The sequence below is a fragment of the Callithrix jacchus genome, chromosome Y (assembly GCF_049354715.1).
Source record: "Callithrix jacchus isolate 240 chromosome Y, calJac240_pri, whole genome shotgun sequence".
NCBI classification, from domain to species: Eukaryota; Metazoa; Chordata; class Mammalia; order Primates; family Cebidae; genus Callithrix; species Callithrix jacchus.
This window is the reverse complement of record NC_133525.1, coordinates 8,048,796-8,072,245: the sequence shown is the minus strand read 5'-3', so window position 1 is coordinate 8,072,245 and position 23,450 is coordinate 8,048,796. Positions and strand designations below refer to the sequence as shown.

The 23,450-nt window shown below is 39.3% G+C and overlaps 1 long non-coding RNA gene and 2 pseudogenes across 1 annotated transcript; all 3 read left to right on the top strand.

Annotated features, from left to right (window-relative positions):
- The first annotated feature begins 6,007 nt into the window (after window positions 1-6,007).
- On the top strand, window positions 6,008-9,293 carry LOC144581319 (uncharacterized). The gene is made up of 4 exons (XR_013531935.1): window positions 6,008-6,112; window positions 6,403-6,554; window positions 8,562-8,667; window positions 9,216-9,293. It is a non-coding gene; the product is annotated as an uncharacterized LOC144581319 (long non-coding RNA).
- A 4,844-nt stretch (window positions 9,294-14,137) lies between these two features.
- LOC144581317 (uncharacterized) lies at window positions 14,138-15,975 on the top strand (annotated as a pseudogene).
- Window positions 15,976-17,923: 1,948 nt separating this feature from the next.
- Window positions 17,924-21,948, top strand: LOC144576533 (uncharacterized; annotated as a pseudogene).
- Window positions 21,949-23,450: the final 1,502 nt, after the last annotated feature.

Here is a 23,450-nt window from a genome sequence, read left to right as displayed (position 1 = left end):
TCAGCCCCTTGAGTAGCTAGGACTGCAAGTGCAACATCACGGTACACAGCATATTTATTGATTTCTTACAGAGATAGTGTCTCATTTTACTGCCTAGGCTGGTCTCAAACTTCTGGCTTCAAGCAATCCTTCTGCTTCGGCCTCCTAAAGAGATGGGATTGTAGGCATGATTCACTGTGATCAGTCTCTGATTTATTTTTCTTACCTTATAGCTCACTTTAAGACTTCCATTCCTGTGTTGAATGGAAGTAGTGATCATCGACATTCTTGTCTTTTCGTTATCTTAGAGAAACATATTTCAACTTTTCATCACTGAGTATGATGAAGCTCTGAGCTTATGACATATGGCTTTTATTATGTCAAGGTAACTTTATTCTATACCCATATTGAGAGTCTGTATGATAAAACAGGGCCAAATTTTAGTAAATAATTTTTCTCCACCTGTTACAATGGTCAGACAATTACATTGTAAATTATCTTATTATGTTATAGGATATGGGCTGGTTTGCATATGTTGCCCCATCCCCACATCACACTATATATTCCTCTTTGTTATGGTATGTGACCGTGTTAATTGATTAATTGAAAGTATATTAATCATGCTTTCATAATCATTGTATATATTTAGGAAATACAAAGTACAGTTACAGTTTTGATATGTATAGTGTATAGTGATGATGTCTGAGGTTTTCCTGTAACCAGCACAAGTTTAGTATACATTATATCAATTCAGTGGTTTCTCATCATTTATCCTTCTCCTATCCTCTGAGTCTTCAGTGTCTGTTAGGCCACTTTATATGTTCATGTGTACACATTATTTAGAACCCACTTATTAGTGAGAACTAATACAACCACTATGGAAAACATATGGAAGTTTATTAGATAGCTGAAAACAGACCTATTATTTCACTCAAAAGCTCACTACTGGATATCTGCCCAAAGAAAAATAACTCATAGTCTCCAAAAGACATCTGAACTTGTATGTTTATTGCAGCACTGGTCTGCAATAAAAGCTCACCCACTTATTAGTGAGAACACACATTTTGAATGTGATTCTGAGTTGTGTCACTTAAGACAATATAGCCTCCCATTCTATCCATGTGCTGCAAAGAATGTGATTTCATTCTTCTTTATGAATGCATAGTATTTCATGATGAGTATGTACTCCATATTGTCTTTACCCACTCCTCTGTTGATGGACACTTAGGTTAGTTCCATGACTTTTTACTCTGACTAGTGCTGCAATAAACATACACGTTCAGATGTCTTTTGGAGACTATGAGTTATTTTTCTTTGGGCAGATATCCAGTAGTGAGCTTTTGAGTGAAATAATAGGTCTGTTTTCAGCTATCTAATAAACTTCCATATGTTTTCCATAGTGGTTGTATTAATTTACCTACTAATCAGTAACATAGGTTGTCATCTGATGAGGGCTGTTGTTTACAAGATGGCCACTTGCTTGTTGCTGTATCTTCCAAAGAGGATGTTCCAAAGACATTTACCCTGTCTTCATATGGTGGAAAGAACAGAAGTGCAAAACCAGCCTAGATAGTTCCATCTAACCACTTTATACTACTACAATATCATTCATGAGGCCGCTCTCTTGACTTAATTACCTGCAGAAGACCCCATCTCTTAGTATTATTATACTGGAATTTAATTTGAAACACAAGTTTTGTGGGAGGATACATTCAGCAAAAGGAAACAGTCAACGGGATGGAAAGAATGCCTACAGACAGGGAGCTAATGATTACCAACATACATGTCATAAGAGGTTAATATCCAAAATGCATGGGAAACTCAGAAAACTTGATAGCAAAGAATAAAATACACATTTAAAAAAGAATTGACTTGAATAGACCTCTTTCAAAGAAGATATATAAGTGACCAACATGTATATGAGTGGTATTCAACATTACTAACAATCCGGGAAATATAATGTAAACCCTCAGTGCTATCTCATTTCGTACCTGGTAGCATGGGTATTATCAAAAGGGAATAGATGATGGGGATGTAGAGAACAGTGAACCATTGATTACTGTTGGAAAGAAGGCAAATTAGCACAGCAACTTGGGAAAATCGTATGCAGGCTCCTTAGAGAAATCTGAAAATAGAACTAACACATGATCCTGCAATCCTTTTGCTAGGTATATTCACAAAAGAGAAACACACATATCCACAGCAGGGTATTATATAGCCTTTAAAGTTGAGTGTCAGTCATTAGTGACAACATGGATGAACCTGGTGAAAATCATGCTAACTGAAATAAAGCAACAGAAAGCAAAATAACTTGTCATTTCACATGTATGTGGAAAACAAAACAAACAAAAAGAACTGAATACACATATATAAAATGTTGACTATATGGGTCGTGAACATGGGGATAAAATGAGAACTTACAGGTTACAGGGAACAAAGTTGCATATATTTAGAATAAGTAAGCTTGGAGATCTGAGATGCAGTATGAGGACAACAGTATCATACTGTATATGATACATTTGAAAACAGTGGATTTATGTACTTAGATTTTGCCATAAAATTGGGGTTACCACATGCGAGACGATGGATATGTTCATTTGCTTGACTCTAGTCAACGTTTCACAATTTATAAATACAAGCCTCATATTCTACATTTTAAATACATACAGTTCTATACACATACATAACATAAATACAAGTTTAAAAATAATGTTTTGGTCAGGTAACTCTCAGTCCTCTGTTTCATTAGCAATGGTTTCTGAAGTCTTATATTTTGTTTTGAGTTTGCCATATTTACCTCTGCCTTTGCATGCATTATTCTTTCGTTGGGTATTTCAGGAGAAGAAACAGCTGCCTCTTGTAATTGTATACTTGCTGTGAGAATCACTACGGTGCTAAGTCTGGGACTTCTCAGGCCATTTCCAAGTGTATCTGTCTTCACTAAGTATGTGCACATTTTTTCCCCCTACTCCTCTGTACTCACGGCTGGTTTTAGAGAGGTTATTTCCCTAACAGTCTCAATATTATCATGCTATCTACCCTACTCCCAGGTATTAAGTCCCTCCGGAATTAGCTATTTATCTTCATGCTCCCTCTTGTCCTACTCAACCCACACAGGCCCCCAGTTTGTGTCGTTCTCCTCCCTGTGTCTACATGTTCCCATTGTTTTGCTCCCATTGTCAAACAGTTTTTACATGTCGCAAAGTGCTTGCCATTTATTTCACTGGCCTCCCCCAAACTATTAAACATCAATTATCTCCTGACACTTAAGTTAGGCAAGACAGAAACTAGTCTCTTTGGTAGCCTTCAGTTAGACAGTATGTTACAAACAAGTTGAATTCTTTTCCTTTCATCCTGAGGAAGGAGTAGAAAATGAGTGGTTTTCTCCCCAAAGTCTTCACCACTACATGGGTCAAATCAGAAAGGCAGAACAAGAGTGAGCAAAAAGTGCCATGGATTACTTAGTGCTGTGAGCATGGATTTTTTTGTTGTTATCCTTTGTTAGATGGGGTTTAGTTACTCTTTGACTGGCTTATGGATCTCCTACCTCCAAGCAAAGGTACGGTGTAGCCAATCTGTTGGTTTTTTGGTGTTACATAGGAGCCTGGAGCTCCTAGCCTGCCACCAAGCTGATGTCACTTCAGTCCTTTAGATTTTATTCAAATTCCTTTTAGAATACTTACAAACCCAAGACTACTGCTGCAGGAAGACAGCATTTTGCATGTCCACACACTTGCACTGGGTATATACATTCCACTCGAACTTTACACTGCTTCTCCTTTTTCCTGCTTTCTTATGTTATTTGCACTGGCTTTACCTAAATAAATTGAATACTACACGTTTTACTTCCTGACACAGGTCCCCAAACATGTTATCCAAAGAGTCTTGAACATTATTTTACTTGTCCCATTATGTTCACTTTATTTTTACTTATTATTCAGATGCAAATTCAAGTATTAGTTTAATACTTTTTTATTATTTTCCATTATTTGTTATCACAACATTGAGATAGCTAGATATCTAGCTAAAAGCTAGATAACAAATGTGTTACTTAAATATTTTTGACAATTATATAAAGCTTGGATCATTAACGGTACTGCCTTTCACATAATAAGAACAAAGGAAGAGGGGGAATCAGTGGAATAACTAAAGCAAAGTCTACGTGTTGATACTTTTGTGGGAGGCTTTTTTTTTTTTCCTTTTCTGAGAGAGCCTCCCTCTGCAGCCCAGGCTGGAGTGCAGTGTCAGGATCCCAGCTCACTAAACAACCTCTGCCTCCAGAGTTCAAGCGATTCTCTGCCTCGGCTTCCCAGAGAAGTTGGGATTACAGGCACTCACCACCATGCCTGCCTAATTTTTGCATTTTTAGGCAGCAATGGGGCTTCACCATACTGCCCAGGCTGGTCTCAGACTTCTGAACCTAAATGATCTGCCTATCTCATTCTCTTATAAAGTGCTGAGATTATAGGGATAAGCCACCATGCCCAACCTGTAGGAGTCCTTTTAGTAAGTTTTGCTCAGTTTATGAGTGTAAGGTTTTTCAGCTGAGCGTGGTGGCTCCCTCACGCCTGTAATCCCAGCATTTTGGGAGGCCGACACGGGTGAATCAGTTGATGGCAGGAATGTGAGATTATCCTGGCCGGCATGGTGAAAGCCCGCCTCCACTAAAAATACAGAAATTATCCAGGAGTGATAGTGTGCACCTGTAATCTCAGCTCCTCAGGAGGCTGAGGCATGAGAATCACTTGAACTTGGGGAGGGAGGTTAGAATGAGATGATATCACACCTCTGCACTCCTGCCTGGGCTGCAGAGTAAGACACTGTCTCAAAAAGAATGCCCATTTTCTTTGCTCTTTTCTTGCTATTTTGCACAAGGACATAAAGACAGGTACAGCGAGTCATGTTGAAGTTGAAAATAAAGTGCTACAATTGTTAAGTGGAATGATAGAATAAATTTGGGTCTAGGGTAAAACCATTACTTTACCTAACCTGCCTTGTCTGTTATCTCACAGCTTATATAGTGTGGTATACAAATTTATTCATATACAATTGATTTTAGCTATTCTATTTTCCTTAGTAGGAACTGCCCTTACTGTAAATGAATTGTTCTTTCCTGCCTTGAGAACTCCCTGACAGCAAGGGCTGGTTCTCGTCATATATGTGTCGAACATAAAGCACACTTCATTTGAGAGGCTTGGGAAATATTTACTGAATTGTAGCTCTTTGCTTCAGATTGCCATTAAAGAAAAGCCAGACAATTTGTCTTGAGATACTTTCCGTAAATGTACAAGGTGAGTGTTTCAGAGTAGAGATATAATAATGTCAGTATGTCAACAGATAACTGAGTGAAATGTGCTACGGTTTTTTTTTTATATTGATTTGTGGGTTATTTAAAATAATTATAAATATTTCCTTAACTTCTGTAAGAAAATATGTCAAATAATGCAGATCATCTAATCGTGTTTAATTACTAAGCAATATTTGGTGGATAAAGAACGCTATACATTGGCTGGGCATGGTGGCTCATATGTGTAATGCCAGCACTTTGGGAGGCGGAAGCAGTAGGATGGTGAAGTATATGTAGCACGGTGAAACCCAGTCTTTACTGAAATACAAAAATGAGCCAGGTGTGCTGGTGTGCACACATAATCCCAACTATTCAGGGGGCCAAGACAGTAGAAGGTCTTGAACTCTGGAAGCAGAAGGGGCAGTGAGCCAAGATTACACAACTGCACTCCAGCAGGAATGAGATTGTATCTCAAGAAAAGAAATAAAAAAGCTACATACTGACACAAAATAGACACTGAAGTTTGTACAAGGGGTGGGACTGTGATTTTATATGTCTCCACTCCAAAAGTAATGGTGAACACTAAACTAATGAAAAAGTTATAATTTTAGCACCCCTTTAACTTTGCTAAATTTCTAGCATATTACACTTGCTTGGTCATAATGGAAGGCAGTTATCTCACAAGGACCGCTTATGATGTCAGACGTTCTATATCCTGCCATTTCAATCTCCACCTTCATAGGTAGTTTCCTGCAACCTATCTTCTATTCACACACACTTGAGCCAACATGCAAGGTCTACTTCTCTTCTACCAATTTTGGGGATTGTTTCTTCACTGTTCTGGTGGTAAGTTACAGATACGTGGGAGGGTTTTTTTCTCAAGCAAGTCTCTTTGCTATGTATGACTTGTTCATCTTAGTATTTAATTTTTTGCTTTGTCTTTAAAATATCTTCCTTTTAAAATATACCTGTGTTTTTTTGTCACTTACTATTTTTAATAGTTCTCTTTCACCTAATTCTACATTTTGATCATGTTTTCCTTTACTTATCATCCTTCTCTATGTTGTTCTTGATATGATTGTTTGAAAAGATACTGTTTTTGATGTTATATTTACCTTTCCACCTACCCTTTCCAGTACTTTATTCTCAAAAGCAGTGGTGATACTCATTGGCCCCAATGATTGCCCCATTGTCAGCACCCAGCAACATCTCATGGTTAGCGTCCATGGCTGAATGCTGCCAGGGCATGATTCTGGATCCTCTCTACAGCCAGCTGTCTGACTAAACTGTAAGTATTTAGAACCATGAGCAGGGAATCATGCTTATTTTTACTTTTTAGATCTGTTTCATCTCATTAACTATATTTGCATTGGATTTCAGTACATGAAAGGGACTTTGGTGTTCTTTAGAAAATATTAGGCCAGGCATGGTGGCTCACGCCTGCAATCCCAGTGTGTTGGGAGGTCAAGGCACGAGGATTGTTTGAGCCCAGGTGTTTGAGACCAGCCTGGGCAATATTGTGAAATGCCATCTCTACCAAAATGCAAAAATTAACTTGGATGAGGGTGCACACCTGTACTCACAAATACTTGTCAGGCTGAGTCAGGAAGGTGGCTTGAACCTGACAGGCAGTGGTTGCAATGAATCAAGATTATATCACTGCGCTCAAGCCTGGGCAAGTGGATTGAGAACCTGTTTCATCTCCTTTCAAGGTCGAGGTGAGAGGGTCACCTGAGCCTGATAACTCGAGGCTGTATTCAGCCATTATCATGCCAATGCACTCCAACCTGGGTAATGGAAGTGAGACCCTACTAGCTCAAAAAACAAACCAACAAAAAATGCAAACTAAAAGAAAATATTGAACAATATTTTAAAATATCAAAAATAATATGTAATATTTAGATATGTAGTATTTACATATATATTTACATATTTTTATATTATTCAGATTTATAGTATATTTATAAAATGTTGAGCCAAGATTGTACCACTTGTAGATGTCAAGGCTACAGTTAGCCATGATCAAGTTACTGTACTCCAGTCTGGGTGACAGAGTAAGAACCTGTCTAAAAACAAACAAACAAACAACGAAAGGAACAAAACAAATTGTAGCAAGAGTGAAGTTTGAAGATGTACAAGTTAAACACTATTCAGTGCACAATAGAGAGCACCAGTATACATATATATTTTATTTATTTATATTAATATATTACACATTAATTTAATGTGTGTGTGTGTGTGTGTGTGTAATTTTTTTTTTAATTAACCATGCTTGGTTGTACACACCTATGGTGCTAACTGCTTGGGAGGCTGAGGTGGGAGGATCACTTGAGTCCAGGAGTTCAAGACCAACTTGAACAACACAGAAAGACATTGTCTCAAAAAAATATTTATTTAAAAATTAGCTAGTTTTGGTGACATATGCCTGTAGTGCCAGCTACTTAGGAGACTAAGGTAGGGGGATTGCTTCAGCAGAGAGGTCAAGGCTACCGTTAGCCATGATCAAGGCACTACATTCCAGTCTGGGTGACAGAGTGAGAACCTGTCTTAAAAACCAAACAAACAAAGAAAAAGTACGAAATAAAGCGTAGGAAGAATGAATTTTGAAGCTTTACAAGTTAAACACTATTTGGTGTACAATAGAGAGCACCAGTATAAAGTAATATACAATAGAAATTTGTTGGATTAAATTGCCAAATAACAATTTACTTAATTTATTTTGTCATTATTACTGTTGTTATTGAGACAGAGTCTTGCTTTGTCATCCAGGCTGGAGTGCAGTACCACAATTTCAGTTTACTATAACCTCCACCAACTCAGGTGCAAGTGATTCTCTTGCTGAGCCTCCCTAGTAGCTGGGACTAAAGGAGCATGCCACTCGGCCTAGCTTTTGTTTTTTTCTTCTTCTCTGTATTTTTAGTAGAGATGAGGTTTCAACATATTTTCCAGACAGGTATCAAACTCCTGACCTGAAGTAATGTGCCTTCCTCAGCCTCTCACAGTGCTGGGATTACAGGCATGACCAACCATGTGCGAACTAGGAAAATTATATACAGCAACCATTTAAGTTTAAATTGAGGTAAAATGAAATGCTTTTCTCATTTTAATTTTTATTACATTCTCTATGTTTCCATTTCATTAGGAAGCATGTGCACTCTAACATTTCAGGAGTTATTGACCAGGAAGTTTTTTTACTTGGTCACAAAACCTGCCTGCACCCAAGTTTTAATCCACAAATTGGAACAGATCCAGAAATGGGAGATATACGAATGGTCCTTCTCCAATTCCCTTTCAGAAATGAAGAAATGGAAGATGCTCACACTTATAACACGTTTTGGAAGAGATGGATAAGAGATGTTATAATTGCTTGTAGAGACACTGCAGGGTATACCAATATCAGAGTAAGCCACGAGTCATATTTTCTATATCATTAATATAATTCAGGTGAACTAATGGAAAAATACAATCAGAAGTACATAAAAATCTTGTAAGCAATTGAATCCATTTGCTCCACTTTGTAGGGGTAAAAATGGAAGTAAAGTCACAATGTCAGGCATTGAAATTATTCTGTCTTCTAGTACTTGGTTTAAAGTGATTGGCCAGCATCTGAGAGGATGTGGAGAAAAAGGAACACTTTTACACTGTTGGTGGGAGTGTAAATTAGTTCAACCATTGTGGAAGACAGTGTGGCGATTCCTCAAGGCCTTAGAAATAGAAATTCCATTTGACCCAGCAATCCCATTACTGGGTATATATCCAAAAGACTATAAATCGTTCTACTATAAGGACACATGTACACGAATGTTCATTGCAGCACTGTTTACAATAGCAAAGACCTGGAATCAACCCAAATGCCCATTGATAATAGACTGGATTGGAAAAATGTGGCACATATACACCATGGAATATTATGCAGCAATCAGAAATGATGAGTTCGTGTCGTTTGTAGGGACATGGATGAATCTGGAAAACATCATCCTCAGCAAACTGACACAAGAACAGAAAATGAAACACCGCATATTCTCACTCATAGGTGGGTGATGAAAAATGAGAACACATGGACACAGAAAGGGGAGTACTAAACACTGTGGTCTATTGGGGGGAAAAGGGGGAAGGCCAGTGGGAGGGGGAGGTGGGGAGGGATAGCCTGGGGAGAAATGCCAAATGTGGGTGAAGGGGAGAAGAAAAGCAAAGCACACTGCCATGTGTGTACCTACGCAACTGTCTTGCATGCTCTGCTCATGTACCCCAAAACCTATAATCCAATAAAAAATTAAATAAATAAATAAATAAATAAATAAAGCAGACCAAAGTTTCTGAAAAAAAAAAAAAAAAAAGTGATTGGCCAAAATCTAAGAGTCTATGAAGTAAGCATGTATCAGAAGGAAATGGTGGGAAGGGAGAATCTTAACTATCTCAGGAATATTTGTCATAATTGAAAGCTATAAAATAAAATCTTATAGGAAAGCCATGTTACGTGCTGACTAATGGAAGAACGCATATCTCATATCCTTCTCATCTCTATTCCTTCACAGCACGATAACTTTGGCGGCAGTATCAAGAAGTTGACAGTTCAGCTTCTAGACCTCTCATTCTGCCACGATCAACATATTCACATGGCTAGAAATAATACTTTATGTATCTGGACTCTGCCACAAGAAGACTGCTGGGTACGTACTATATAAAGGGAAAATTAGCATTGTTGGGTGGTTGAGATTTATAGTATCTTTTTCAAATGTTGAGCCAAGATTGCACAACTTGTGGATATCAAGGCTACAGTTAGCCATGATCAAGTCACTGTACTCCAGTCCTGGTGAAACATATTAACAATGCTACAAAGGTGCATAATGACATGTATTTTTCTTAATCAGAAATAAGGAAGAAGCATTTTCACTTAAAAACTCAGATTAAAAAAAAAACGAGAAGTAGCGAACTTATTTAAAAGGTCATTGAAGGTAACAGTGGCCCATGCCTGTAATCTTTGCATTTTGGGAAACTGAGGCAGGAGGAGCACTCAAAGTCCATGGGTTCCAGATGAGCCTGGTGAACACAGCAAGACATTGTCTCTAGGGAAAAAAAAAAATTACCTGGGTATTTGGACTGTGCCTGTAGCTCTAGCAACTTGGAAGGCTGTAGTGAAAGAATTGCTTGAGCCTGGGAGTTAGAGGTTGTCGTAACCCATGATCTTATCACTTCACTCCGATCTGGGTGAATATGTTCCTAAAAAATAAAAATGAATAACTACAATACATAAAAAGTGTTTAGAAACAATGGGAAGAACAGAGTTATGGTTAGTTTCCCGGACACGGTTGTTAGAAAAAAAAATATCATCTAATTAAGCAAATATAAACTGAGAATTTATAAAAGTGAAAATCTGCAGTTATGAGGGCTTATTATCAGTTATGAAGATCCAACATAACACAACAAAATTAGTCATGAATGACACATGTCTACAAAGAACCACTTTTTGAAAGAATATAAGGGTCTTCTTCTTAAAGCCTAATGTAGCATATCAGGTAGTACATTTTGAAGAAGATAATATTTAGTATGTAAGATAGCCACACTTAAGAAGATAAAATAATTATTATTTGTTTATTTATGTTTTTACACAGGATCTTCACTCTGTCTTCCAAGCTGGAGTGCAGTGACATAATCAGAGCTCGTTGTAGCCTTGAAATCCCAGGCTCAGGTGATAGTCCCATCTCAGCGGTCCCAGTAGCTGGAACCACAGATACCTGCCACAACAGCCAGTTAATTTTTACGTTTTCTAGTGGTGGGGTCTCGCCATTGCCTAGGCTCATCTTGAACTCCTGGACCTCAACCTCCCAAAGTGCATAGGATTACTGTCACATGCCACCACACTTGGTCGTAGAAGACAACTTAACTAGCCTCACTAACATGGTCTCTAGTAAAATTACAAAAGCTAGTTGGGCGTAGGTCGTACACACCTGTAATCCCAGCAGATCTTGCCATTGTACTCCAGCCTAGGGGACAGAGAGAGAGACCATCACACAAACATACACAAACACACACACAGTTAAAACATTTAAAATATGAATGAAATTCGTGATGGAGAAGGAATATTATATCATTTCAATATTCTTTCCTAACAAACATTGTGAGAGCATTTTCCCAGTTTAAAAGACTAACATAAAACAATCTTAAAATCTGTAATTAAGAAACTTGCAATTAGACAGAATACCTGTACAGGCAGGGTATTCTATCTTAATAGGGTACTTACAGGAAACAGCCCTTCTCCTGGTTCTCAGAAAATCCAACCCTGAGCCCAATGGTTTGTAAACTTACTGTTTGATAAGAAATAAATCAAGTGTACAGCATAGTGCAGTAATTAATTACGAGATATTATGGTCAATGATCCTGAAGAAACCTGTATCACAAACAGCAGGACTATATTGAATACATGAGTTGCTACCTGTCTGGATTGATTACATTTTTAAAATGGGCTTTGTCAGAAAAGCAGCTCTTTCTTACAGAAATAAGCTCTACAGATATATTAAGAACATTTAACACAATAAATATTTGGACAGGAAAGTGTGCTTTTTGAAGAAAGTTGGTAAAAAGATACAGAAGGCATGATGACAGAAAAATTAGCTGGATCCACAAAATTTGACATTACCATATTAGACCTGTTTCTTTTCATCAGTGGGAGCCACAGAAAAATTTTCCCACAGAAATATTTCAAGGCAAAACTCGCATATTTTAAAAAAAATAAAACATTTTTTTTTCTTCTGGAAGATGGTAGACAAGATGACCTTTAAAAATTGAATCACATTTAACAATCTGTTAAGCAGTGTATTAAAGAAGTTTATACTCTTTACATTTCAACATAATGATCCAGCATAGAGCAAAAGCAATGAGGGGTCATTCGTTCATAATATATTAAGTGTGTAAACATGTATTTCGTGTTTGCTAAGGGTTATTGGTTTTAAAAACATGTAAGTATGCTTACTATCATGAAGCTACTACAGGAAGGCAGGAAACAATGCAAAAGTGAAGTGTTCAGTGGTAAAATATATTTTGATAAATTAATAGGTGAAAGGTTAGAAATTAATACATTCATAAGTAAAGATGTTGGAAACTGTACTTTTGGAGCTACATGCCTTTAAAAATACTTTACTCCAGCAAAGACTAAGCCCATGGGGAACTAACCTATGCAAATGTTTGTGGGAAGAGAATTGCTGGGAGACAAAATTACCATTGAAATCACCCTGAGACTAGAGTTAAGCAAGAAGACATACTCCCATCATGCGGCAAGATGAACAAAGGAAAACTCTTAAGTGAGATCAGAGGCAAATCCTTTTGCTTTTACTCTGAGTATAATTCTGGCTAATGGGAGAACAACCTGTAAGGTGTAGGTGGGTGTCAGAATCAAGCACAGAGACCAAACAAATGACGATGGCCTGAACAAATGTAATGGCAGTGGAAGTGATGCACACAGTCATATGACTGTGTAAGTCGTGCTTCATCTAAACTTGCTTGACTAAGGATGTAAGTAATATTCAGGTAATGCAGTTGAGTACAGAGTTGATTTTTTTGTTGTTTAGAACTTTTCTCTAAATTCCCTCGACCATATGATTTCACTCTTTTTTCCAGAGTTACAATAATTTATGCTTAAGTGTTTTACGGAATTCTTGAAGTATGTACCATGCAAAATTTATTACTGTCCATCAAGCAACATGGAATGAAAAGCGTAATATTTTATATATACATTATATATAGATATATATATAATGTAGATATCCTATAATTGAAAATATTTATAAACCATATAAGCTAGATAACTGATTTATAAATATAAGTATTCATAAACATATACAATGTATGTAGCTATATATATATGTTATAATTAAAGCCTATGTATTACATATATGTAATTATGCATTATCTATCTATATAACGTATCTATAGTATATGTCTATATGTATTTCTAATATGTATGTTTATCTCTGTTTCCACCCATTCAGGTACAGCAAGGTAGTCCTGTTCTTTGCCTCTTTGGCAGTCACTGGGAACCGGTAGGCTTAGTCAGTCACACCTCAGAAACCTGCTATGACCCTGCTCTTGTCATCAGGGCAGCCCCATACATACCTTGGATGAGATGGCTTATCAAGGCATCCCAAAAGCCACTGGGTTCTATTGCCTCTATACCCTGCTATTTTACTCCTGCAGTAGCCAATGGTCCACAAAACACACTTAGCTCTAACACAGGCTCTGGACGTTGGCCTCCCATGAATTCTCAGTCCAAACATGGAGGAGATTAAGCATTTCTCCACTGAACAGAAAGCACCGGAATCGTTATTCAATATTTTTTGGTTCAAGTAATACAGACTTTTTTCATGACAACAGGCTATTACACTCTCAAAGTGGTCACCTCTCCTCAGCTAGCAAATTCCCAATGATACAATCACGGATTTCTCCTGATGCTAAACTATGGGATCATTTGGATAGAGCTGAACACTGGAGTACCCCAGAAATGGATACTTCTCAATCTTACGTTTTTCTGTATCCCAGAACTTCCAAACAGCTATTATAGCTATATCCAGGAATCTTCCCCAGAAAACTACATTGAATTATAAATATCAAACTGTGACTGATTCAGCAAGATCCTTTATTAATATATTAGCTAATATAATTAGGTTTTATACTCTACCATTAGTTAATGCTGGTGGAGCCTGGTTTTTGTTCTCAAGTGGCATAGATGGATCTCCAGTTCCTTCTAAGGTAGATACTGGTCAGTCTAAAGTTCAGTCTATTAAGGTTTCATCTAGTGGGCAACTTATAACTAGACTCTTGCTGGAAATTACTCCTGAAGTTGAAACTTGGAAACAATTTGTATCTTATGAAACAGGAACAGTGATGCAGATTCAATTCAGTGAAGAGAATATTAGATACCAAATGTACCATGTAGCTGATAGAGTTAACCCCAGTGCTGAAAGAGTAACCTACAGTTTGATTCCACAGGGACCTTTCATAGTTAATAAAATTGAATTGTTGGGCTCACTCTTCCCTCACTGCATGTGGATATCAGTATCCTACAGTAGCCCATATTTTTGAACCAGTCTTGAACCTATTTGGGTCCAAAGAAACTACAGAAAAGACAGACGGACACTGGATTCTCGCTGAACCTAAGATCAACTCAGTTCCGGATTTCTTTGATAATTGATACACTGTACTCATGTGCTAAGTCAAAAAGTGACAATCTTAGGTCTGGGACCCAGCATAAAACTGATATGATCAGGCTCTCAAATCACAGATACGAGGCAAAATTAGTCCATTGAATAAACATAAAGCTGTTATACACAAACACAGGATGCAGACATGTATCTTAGTACATCCTATCATGAATATAATTGAGCCCTTAATTCACTCTAAAGTTGATATAATCAGAACTTGGAGTCAGCCTGCAACAGACATAGTCCAAACTTGGACCCAGCCAGAAACTCAGGCAGGAAGACTCTTGACTGACCTGAAAGCTGATGCAATTAAACCATGGTTACAAACTAAAACTGAAAGAATGAGAACCCAGATTCAGCATGACTTTAAAATATTGAGGCCCAGCACCCAGAATGAAGAATGTAAAGAAAAATGCTGGACCCAAGCAGAAACAGATCCAGTTAGGTACTTGGCCCAAACAGAAATGCAAACAGTGGCACCCTGGACCCAAACTGAAGGTGATATATCCAGACCTTGGAATCACACTGAGGCTGATATCACCAAACTTTTGTGTCAGTCTCAAGCAGAGATAGTCACACAGGCGAGAGAACCAGCAACTCTTGACAGATCACCAATGGATGCAGTCTGAAACTGAAATAGTGAGGCTCTGGAACCATCCTGTGGCTAATAAGTTAAGAGACTGAATAAAACATGAAGCTTATGTATTTAGACACTGTGGTGAAGTTGAAAGTGATAAAGTTAGATCCCCGACCCAATCTCAAGCTGACACTTTGAAACCCTGGATTCAGAAACACATTGTTGTAATCAACCCCTGGGTACAAGATGGGTACATTAACACCATGGATACAGGGAGTGTCTCAAGAATTATATCCCTGGACACCACTTGGAAACTGACACAGTTGCACTGCAGACCCAGGCTGAAATTCCAACAGTAAACTACTGGACAAAAATATTAGCAGATACAGTTGCAACATGGACAAAGGCTGAGTTTCAAGGAATAGCCTCCTGGAGACAGTCTGAAACTGATCCAATCATACTGGGGACTATTCACTACCCAGCCGTGAATCTCTGGACATATTCTGTCTCTGAAAAAGTCACACATTGGAACCAAGAGGAATTTACAGCCTTATTACCTTTGACAGAGCCTATGGATCAAAGAGTCGCACTACGGATCCAGGACAGATTTCCGACAATGAATCCCTGGGCAAAAACTATAGCTGAAACCGTCATACCATTGATCCTTGATGAAATGCCACCAATAAATCCCTGTACGAAGTTGCAGCCTGATTATTCAGCAGTAAACAGCTGGCTCCCATCTGAATTTAATCCAGTCTCACTGTGGACCATGGTTTATTTGCCAGCAGTAAACTCCTGGATACTGACCAAGTAACACTGTGGACCCAGGCTGAGTCTCCAGCAATACATTCCTGGAAACAGTTTGAAACTGATTTGATCACACTAGGGATCCTTGCAGAATCACTCATAATGAATTCATGAATAAGCCCTCCTTTATCTCATAAGATGACAGTGTGTATCCAGCCTGATCCACTATTATTAAATCCTTGGACACAGTCTGTAACTGATACACTCACAACATGGATTCTGGTTGAAACTCTAGGAGTAAGTCCCTGGGCACATTATATATTCATATCATGGACTGCTGAAAGACCAACAGTATGCCGGACTCAACCATGGACTCAGGATGAAATTCTAGCAATAAATCCCCAGACAAAAGCTACAGCTGATACAGTCCTTCCATGGAACCAGGCTGAATTTATAGAAGGAAATTCTTGGACAGACACCATCTGAAACTTATGTAGTCACACAGTGGATCCTGAATGATTCTCCAGCAGTAAATTCATGGACACATACAATAGCTGATGCAAACAAGCTGTGGCCCAAGCCTGAACATCCAGTAATAAATCCCTGGACAAAGTCTGTCGCTGATAGTACTATATATACCATGGATTCAAGATGAGTCCCTAGCAACAAAACTATGGACACAGTATGTATCTTATACAACCACACCATGGGCCCACAATGAATCTTCAGCAGTAATCTCTATACACTACCAGTATCTGATAACATCATTCTGAGGACACAGGCTGAGTCTCCAACAGTAAATCCATGGACAGAAGCTGTAACTTCCACAGTTGCACAATGTATCTCCAGCAGTAATTCCATGGAAACAGTCTATACCTTCCATAGTTGTATCTTGGACCAAGGTTGAATGTCCATCAGTAAACGCCTGGACAACATCCATAGCTGATACCATCACACTCTGGAACCAGCCGGCATAAACAGCAAGATACCCATGGATACTGCCTCGGGCTGATACTATCTCACTATGGGCACAGTCTGAATCTCCAGCAGGAAATTTCTGGACACAGCCTATGTATGACACAGACATACCATGGCCTCAGGCTGTATCGCCAGTAGTGGTTAACTGGACAGAACCTGTAGCTGACACATTCACACCATGGACTCAGTTTGGAATTTTTTTTTTTTTTTTGAGACGGAGTTTCACTGTTTTTACCCAGGCTGGAGTGCAATGGCACGTTCTCGGCTCACCGCAACCTCCACTTCCTGAGTTCAAACAATTCTCCTGTCTCAGCCTCCCGAGTAGCTGGGACTACAGGCACGCACCACCATGCCCACCTAATTTTTTTGTGTGTTTCTAGTAGAGACGGGGTTTCACCATGTTGACCAGGATGGTCTCGATCTCTTGACCTCGTGATTCCCACCTCGGCCTCCCAAAGTGCTGGCATTACAGGCTTGAGCCACCGTGCCCAACCCCAGTTTGAATTTTTAAGTGTGAAGGCTTGGATCCAATCTGTATCAGATACACTCATACCATGGTCCCAACCTGAATCTTCAGCACTAAAGCATTTGACACAGGCAATAGTTTTTACAATGAAACTACGGAACCAAGTCCATAAATCTCGGGAAACAATATGAAAGTGCTTATGTTCACGTGGTGGACCAAGGCTGAATCTCCAAAAGTAAAAGACTGCACACAGCCTATGCCTGATATAGTAATGCCACTAATTATATAGCTGAATCTGTAGGAGTAAATCCCTCCACAACGCTTGAAACAGAAATTGTCATACTGTGAACCCAGGGTCATTCATTCTAAAATCAGCAATCCCTGCACCTATACTCCAGTTGATGGGGTGACACCATTGGCTAAGAAGGTTTATGTCACAGTAAATCCAGTGATACAGTCAAAAATTGAAATAGTCACATCATGGACCCAGGATCTGTTACCAGCAGTAAATCCCTTAACAGTGCCTATAAGTGGTATAGTCACACTGCACAACATGGCTGTATCTCTAGTAATACTCTCCAGGAGAGAGGCTCTAGCTGATGCAGTGAAAGTATGGACCCAAGCAAAATATCCATCAGTAAACACTTGGAACCAGGCTGAATTTCCAGCTGTAAATCCTGTGATACAGCGTTAGTCTCTAATTGTAACCTGGACAGAGTCTGAATCTCCAGCCCCAAGTCCTTTGTTACAGGCTGAGACTGATACAGTCATACCATGGACCCAGACTGAATCTCTGGTAGTAAATTCCTGGACAAAGCCTGTAGATGATGTACTCACACTGTGTACCCAGCCTATAACTATAGATGATACACTCACGCGGTATACCCAGCCTATAACTGCATCATTAATTTTATTTTCACAAACTCTACACGTTACACTGAAGGCATGGATTCACACTAAATTTCTACCAGTAGTCACCTCAAAAGTTATACCCAGGACCCAGGCTTAATTTCCAGCACTAAATCCCGGGATCCAGCCTGTTGTTTATACAGTCACAATCTGGTCCCAGGTTGTCTCTCCAACAGTAAAGACCTGGGCACAACCTTCATCTAATACAACCACATTATGGTCCCAATCTAAATATCCAGCATTAAATACATGGATACAGTCTGCATTTGATACATACATAGGACTGATCCGATCTAAACCTTTGACAGTAAATCCCTGGATACTACCTACATCTAATACATTAACAGGGTGTATGTCTAGTAGTAAATACGCAGATAGAGGCAATAGCTTCCATAGTCACACCATGGACAAAAGCTTGTTCTTCTAGCAACAAAGCCCTGGACACATCCTGGACCCGATATAGTTGCACTGTGGACCCAGGCTGAATCTTCTGCACTGATTACCTCCACGCAGCCAGTATCCAACACGATTACACCTTGGATGCAGGCCCAGCGTCCAGCAGGAATTTTCTGGACTACGCAGACTGTGTCTGATCTACTTATTTCAAGGACCTATCATGAATCCTTGGCAGCAAATCCAGGAGCATGGGCCATAGTTTCCACAGTGTTTACCACGGACCCAAGCTACCCCTTCAGCAGGAAATTCCTGGACACTACCTGTGTCTGAATCAATCACCACATGGGCCCAGTCTGAATTCCCAGTAATAAACACATTGACCGAGGCTGCAGCTTCCACGGTCACAAAGCAGACTCATGATTTTCCAAATGTAAGTTCTTACACACAGAACGGTTTGGGCACAATGGGGACAATGCTTACAACTGGAGCTAGGACATTGTGGGCACTGCCTGAAGCTAAATTATGTAGAGTTTTAACACAACATCAGCCTGATACCACACAACCTTTGATCCAAGATGAAAATCAAGTGTCTGTTTTATGGACACATCATGAAATTGAAAATATTAATCAATTGGCCGTGTCTGAATTTGGAATACCTATGTCCTGGATAGTGACTGTGCTGCAAGCCGCAAAACCATGGCCCCAGCCTGAAGCACTCGTTAGCAGAACTTTGTTTAAAACTCGAACAGAGAAGATAAAACCCTGAGCTCAGCCAGAATTTGAAACACTAAGCACATTTACTCCATTTGGACCTGGTAAAACAGACCCCAGTGCCAAATATAAAACTACTACATTTATGACAGGGATACAAATCTGAAACTGGTAACTTCTACGCCTGCACCCAACCTGGAGAAGGTACGGTGAGATCCGGACCATTTCTGAAGGTGATACAGTAAAACTGTGGGTGCAGACTGAAGCAGGCTCAACGCACCACTGGACTCAAGCTAAAACGAAGCAAATCCGACCTTTGACTCATGTGCAGTTTCAAGCAGTCAGCCCTTGGACCCTGTCCATGTCTGATACACTATTGAATCATGTTGAAATGGAAACAGCAAAAATGCTTGACTGTGTCGAACATTAATACTGTGAGTCCGTGGTTTCAGACTCAAAACTATATAATTAGAAATGGTATTCAACCTGATTCTCAACCAGTGACTATGTGGTTGCAGCCAGACTGGCAAATATTAAAATCATGGAACCAATCTGAAAAGGATGCAGTCAGACCCTGGACCCAGTCTGAAGGTGATGTTGTCCAGCCTTGGACCTTTGCTGAAACCAGGACAGTCAGATTCTGGACACATTCTGAAACCAGTAAAACAACAGAATGAGCCTGAATCTCAAGCAGTTGGGACATGGCCTGAAGCTGGTAAGTTCACACTTTGGTCCCCAGTGCAAAACGATGCAATTTGGCCCTGGACCCAACTAGAATCTCTAATGACACACTCCTGGAAGCAGAATCAAGTTAGCATAAATTACCCTTGGAATCCACGTGTACCTGTTACAATCAGATCATTGATGTATTCTGAGATTCATGCCTGGACCCACCCTGAAGCCAGTACAGTAATAAGATACTGGTTCCAGACTCACATGAATGCAATAAGACCCTGCAGCGAACTTGAAACTGAAGGATTCCAAATTTGGACACCAAGCCAAGTAATAAAACCTCAAAAGTTGACTGAAATTGACACAGTCGCATCTTGCTTACAGACTCAACATGATACAGTTAGGCCCTGCATTCATCCTGAGAGTCGGTGTCTTGTCTGTCTCCCTGGACCCATGCTGAAGTTGGTATATTTTTTAGCAGTCCAAGAAACAGCTGCTACAAATCGAATGTGGACTCAGCCTGAAACCCAAGCAGTGAGACCCATGATCAAGCAGGAACTGATCTAGTCAGACCCTCATTTTACATTCAAATGAGTAAAGGCAGACCATGGGTTCAATCAAAACCTCAAATGGTCAGTCCCTGCATCCAGCCTGAATCTCATATAGTCAGTCCCTGGATAATTCAACCTTTTATCCAGTCTGAAACCTCCCTGGTAGGATCCCAGCCCACAGTTCTACCTCCAGCAGTCAAACCACGACCCTTGCTTAAAGAACACTCATGTCTTGGATACTGCCTGGAACCCAAGCAGACAGACCCTTGACCCAGTCTGAAGCTGATACTGAGTCCCTTGCTGTTTTCAAAGCTGTCAAAGTGAGAATGTGGATCCAGCCTGAAAGAGAAATACTAAGACCCAGAACCCGTTATAATAAGCCTGACATAACTGCATCATTTTCACCTCCTGACATTGAGCCTAATGGAGGAACACTATTAAAGAGTCATTTCGGCTTCCTATCTAAACGTGTACCCTTTCTGCCTGTAAAATCTGTTTCTTCCCCAGATCAGTATTTTGTAGCTTTGTCAACTGACGTAATTGCCACAGAAAGCCAAGATAAAATCGATTCTCTGCAACCAAGCCCACTTAGAAGTGTTTGGCTTCCTAGGTTTGTTTGCCAGCACTATGGCAGGAAATTAAAAATAACAAGACAGAAGAAAGGCCTGACCTCCATTCTACCTCTCTTACCTCTCTTTCTTCCTCCTTTTCCTTTCTTATCTCTTGTTCTCTTCCATCTCCAAGGACACTGTCTCCTTCCTGTTCAGTCTTTTCTTCTTGCACCTGTCCTTCATTGTGCATTTTCCCATCTTGCTCAGTTTTTTCTCCTGTGGACTTCTCTCCTCTTCTCCCATCCATAGCCTCTTCTGCTAATCCTCTTCAGGAAATATCTTCCTCAACATTTACTGACGAGTCCATTCTTCCTCATTCTTTATCATCCTTGCATGCTGCTCCAGCCACACTTTTAACAAAACAACGTCTCCTGATGCCTGGATCTCAATCCGGACACGAGCCTGGACAACAACCTCTTAGGCATTCAGAAGTCAAGGTTTCCCTGGCTGAGTGTCAACCAGCTGTGATCTGGAAAGAAAGTTTCCAGGCTTTCTGGCTCTTCAAGATGGCAGTTGTTTGTCATGAAACCACGGGCAAGTTTAGTCAGGCCATATGTTTGCGTTAACGTACTTGGTAGTAAGACTCTTTTTGAAGACCAAAACTGGAGTTTGTAAAATCAGAGGTTATGTTCTCAGATCTTTGCAATAGCAAAATTTACATTATTGTATGATTCATCAGAGATGTCTAAATATTTAGAGAATATCTTATTTTAGACAAACAGGGCTTATGAGCTGTGTTTTATAAACACAATTCTATTCTGAAACAGTACTTTAAGGATAGTCTTACTTCTTACACATGGTATTATCGGTACCTTAAAAACAGTCTTACTGCTAAGAAATGGCGTACTACTCCACTTGAGGTATATACACATATACAGACATTTTTGGATAACAATAATACTATGATATTTTGGATACTAATATTTCAAATGTCAATAATGCATATGTGGGTGTTTGTGTGTGTCTATATATATATACACACACATATATGCATGTATGTATATGTGTATATATATGCATGTATGTATATGTGTGTATATATATGCATATATGTATGTGTGTATACATATGCATATACGTATATGTGTGTGTGTGTGTATATCTATATATACAAATTAAATTATTATTTGAAAGAAAAGTCTGCAGATCACCTTAGTGCTATACCTAAAATTGTAGGGTAAATAATGTGTCTTTCCAAGTATTTTCTCAGAAATGAAGATACAGAATTTTCCAGCATTTTCCTAAAAACCTAAAATTAGATTTCAGAGAAAGGAGTCTATTAACACTAATCTTACTGTATCCCACATGCGGATCCCTTCCGCAGACTGTGCATCACACCCTGGTCTTATCTCGAACTGTCCCGACTGCTGGGAGGCAGAAATTGGTGACTTCCCTTGGATAGTTTCTGTGCAGCTGTCTTTCTCTCATTTCTGTGCTGGCTCCATACTAAATGAACAGTGGATCCTTAGCACAGCTAGATGTGCCAATTTAATGTAACTCTGAGTAATTCATTGCAAGATTAAGACACTATTATAAAGAAATTAAAGCATTGAGATTATTAATGAATATATTTCTCTTTTATTAATATATTTGTGTGTGTGTGTGTGTGTGTGTGTCTCACTCTATTATCTATACGTGGAGTGGGTATCTATACGTGGGAGGCTACTTGACTCACAGTAGCCTCAAACTCCAAACATTAAAGGACCCTCTGACCTCAGTCTCCTGAGCACCTGGAACCACAGGCATACACCACTGTATTTGCGTATTTACTTATTTATTTATTTATTTTGCATGGATGCAGTCTCTCCAAGTTGCCCATCTGGTCTCCAATTATGCTTGAAAATTGTTTACAAACTGCTATTTGTGCTTTAGTGCTTATTTGAACTTCATCTGTTTCACATGACGTCCAGCGCTTTTTTCATATTGAAACAGGGAAACATTAAGACTCTTTTCTGATTGTTTTTTCCCAGAAAAAAAACTCAACAGCCCTGGCCCTGATCCAAGTGGGGCCTATTGATCTCCAGGATCCCGCCCAAGCTCAGACTGTCAACACTGATCACGCCATGCCCTAACTAGGTACGATGGGACCTCTAGGACCTGGGTTGATCTTCCTGAAGCAGCCTCTTCATTTTCAACCCCTACTGCCTCCTATATGGCTAGCTCAAAGTCTGAAACAAGAGAAAAATATACAACTATATGACTGTTGGCTACCCAGTTGGTCCCTTATGAGGGGTGAGTATTGAAGAAGACAGTGGGATGGAAGAGCAGCATCTTTAAAAAGATAATAGTATCCTCCCTTGAATAATACAAGATTTTGTCTTTCCTGTCACCATACTCTTCCTCTACTATCTAGGCTAAAGTTAAAAATAAAC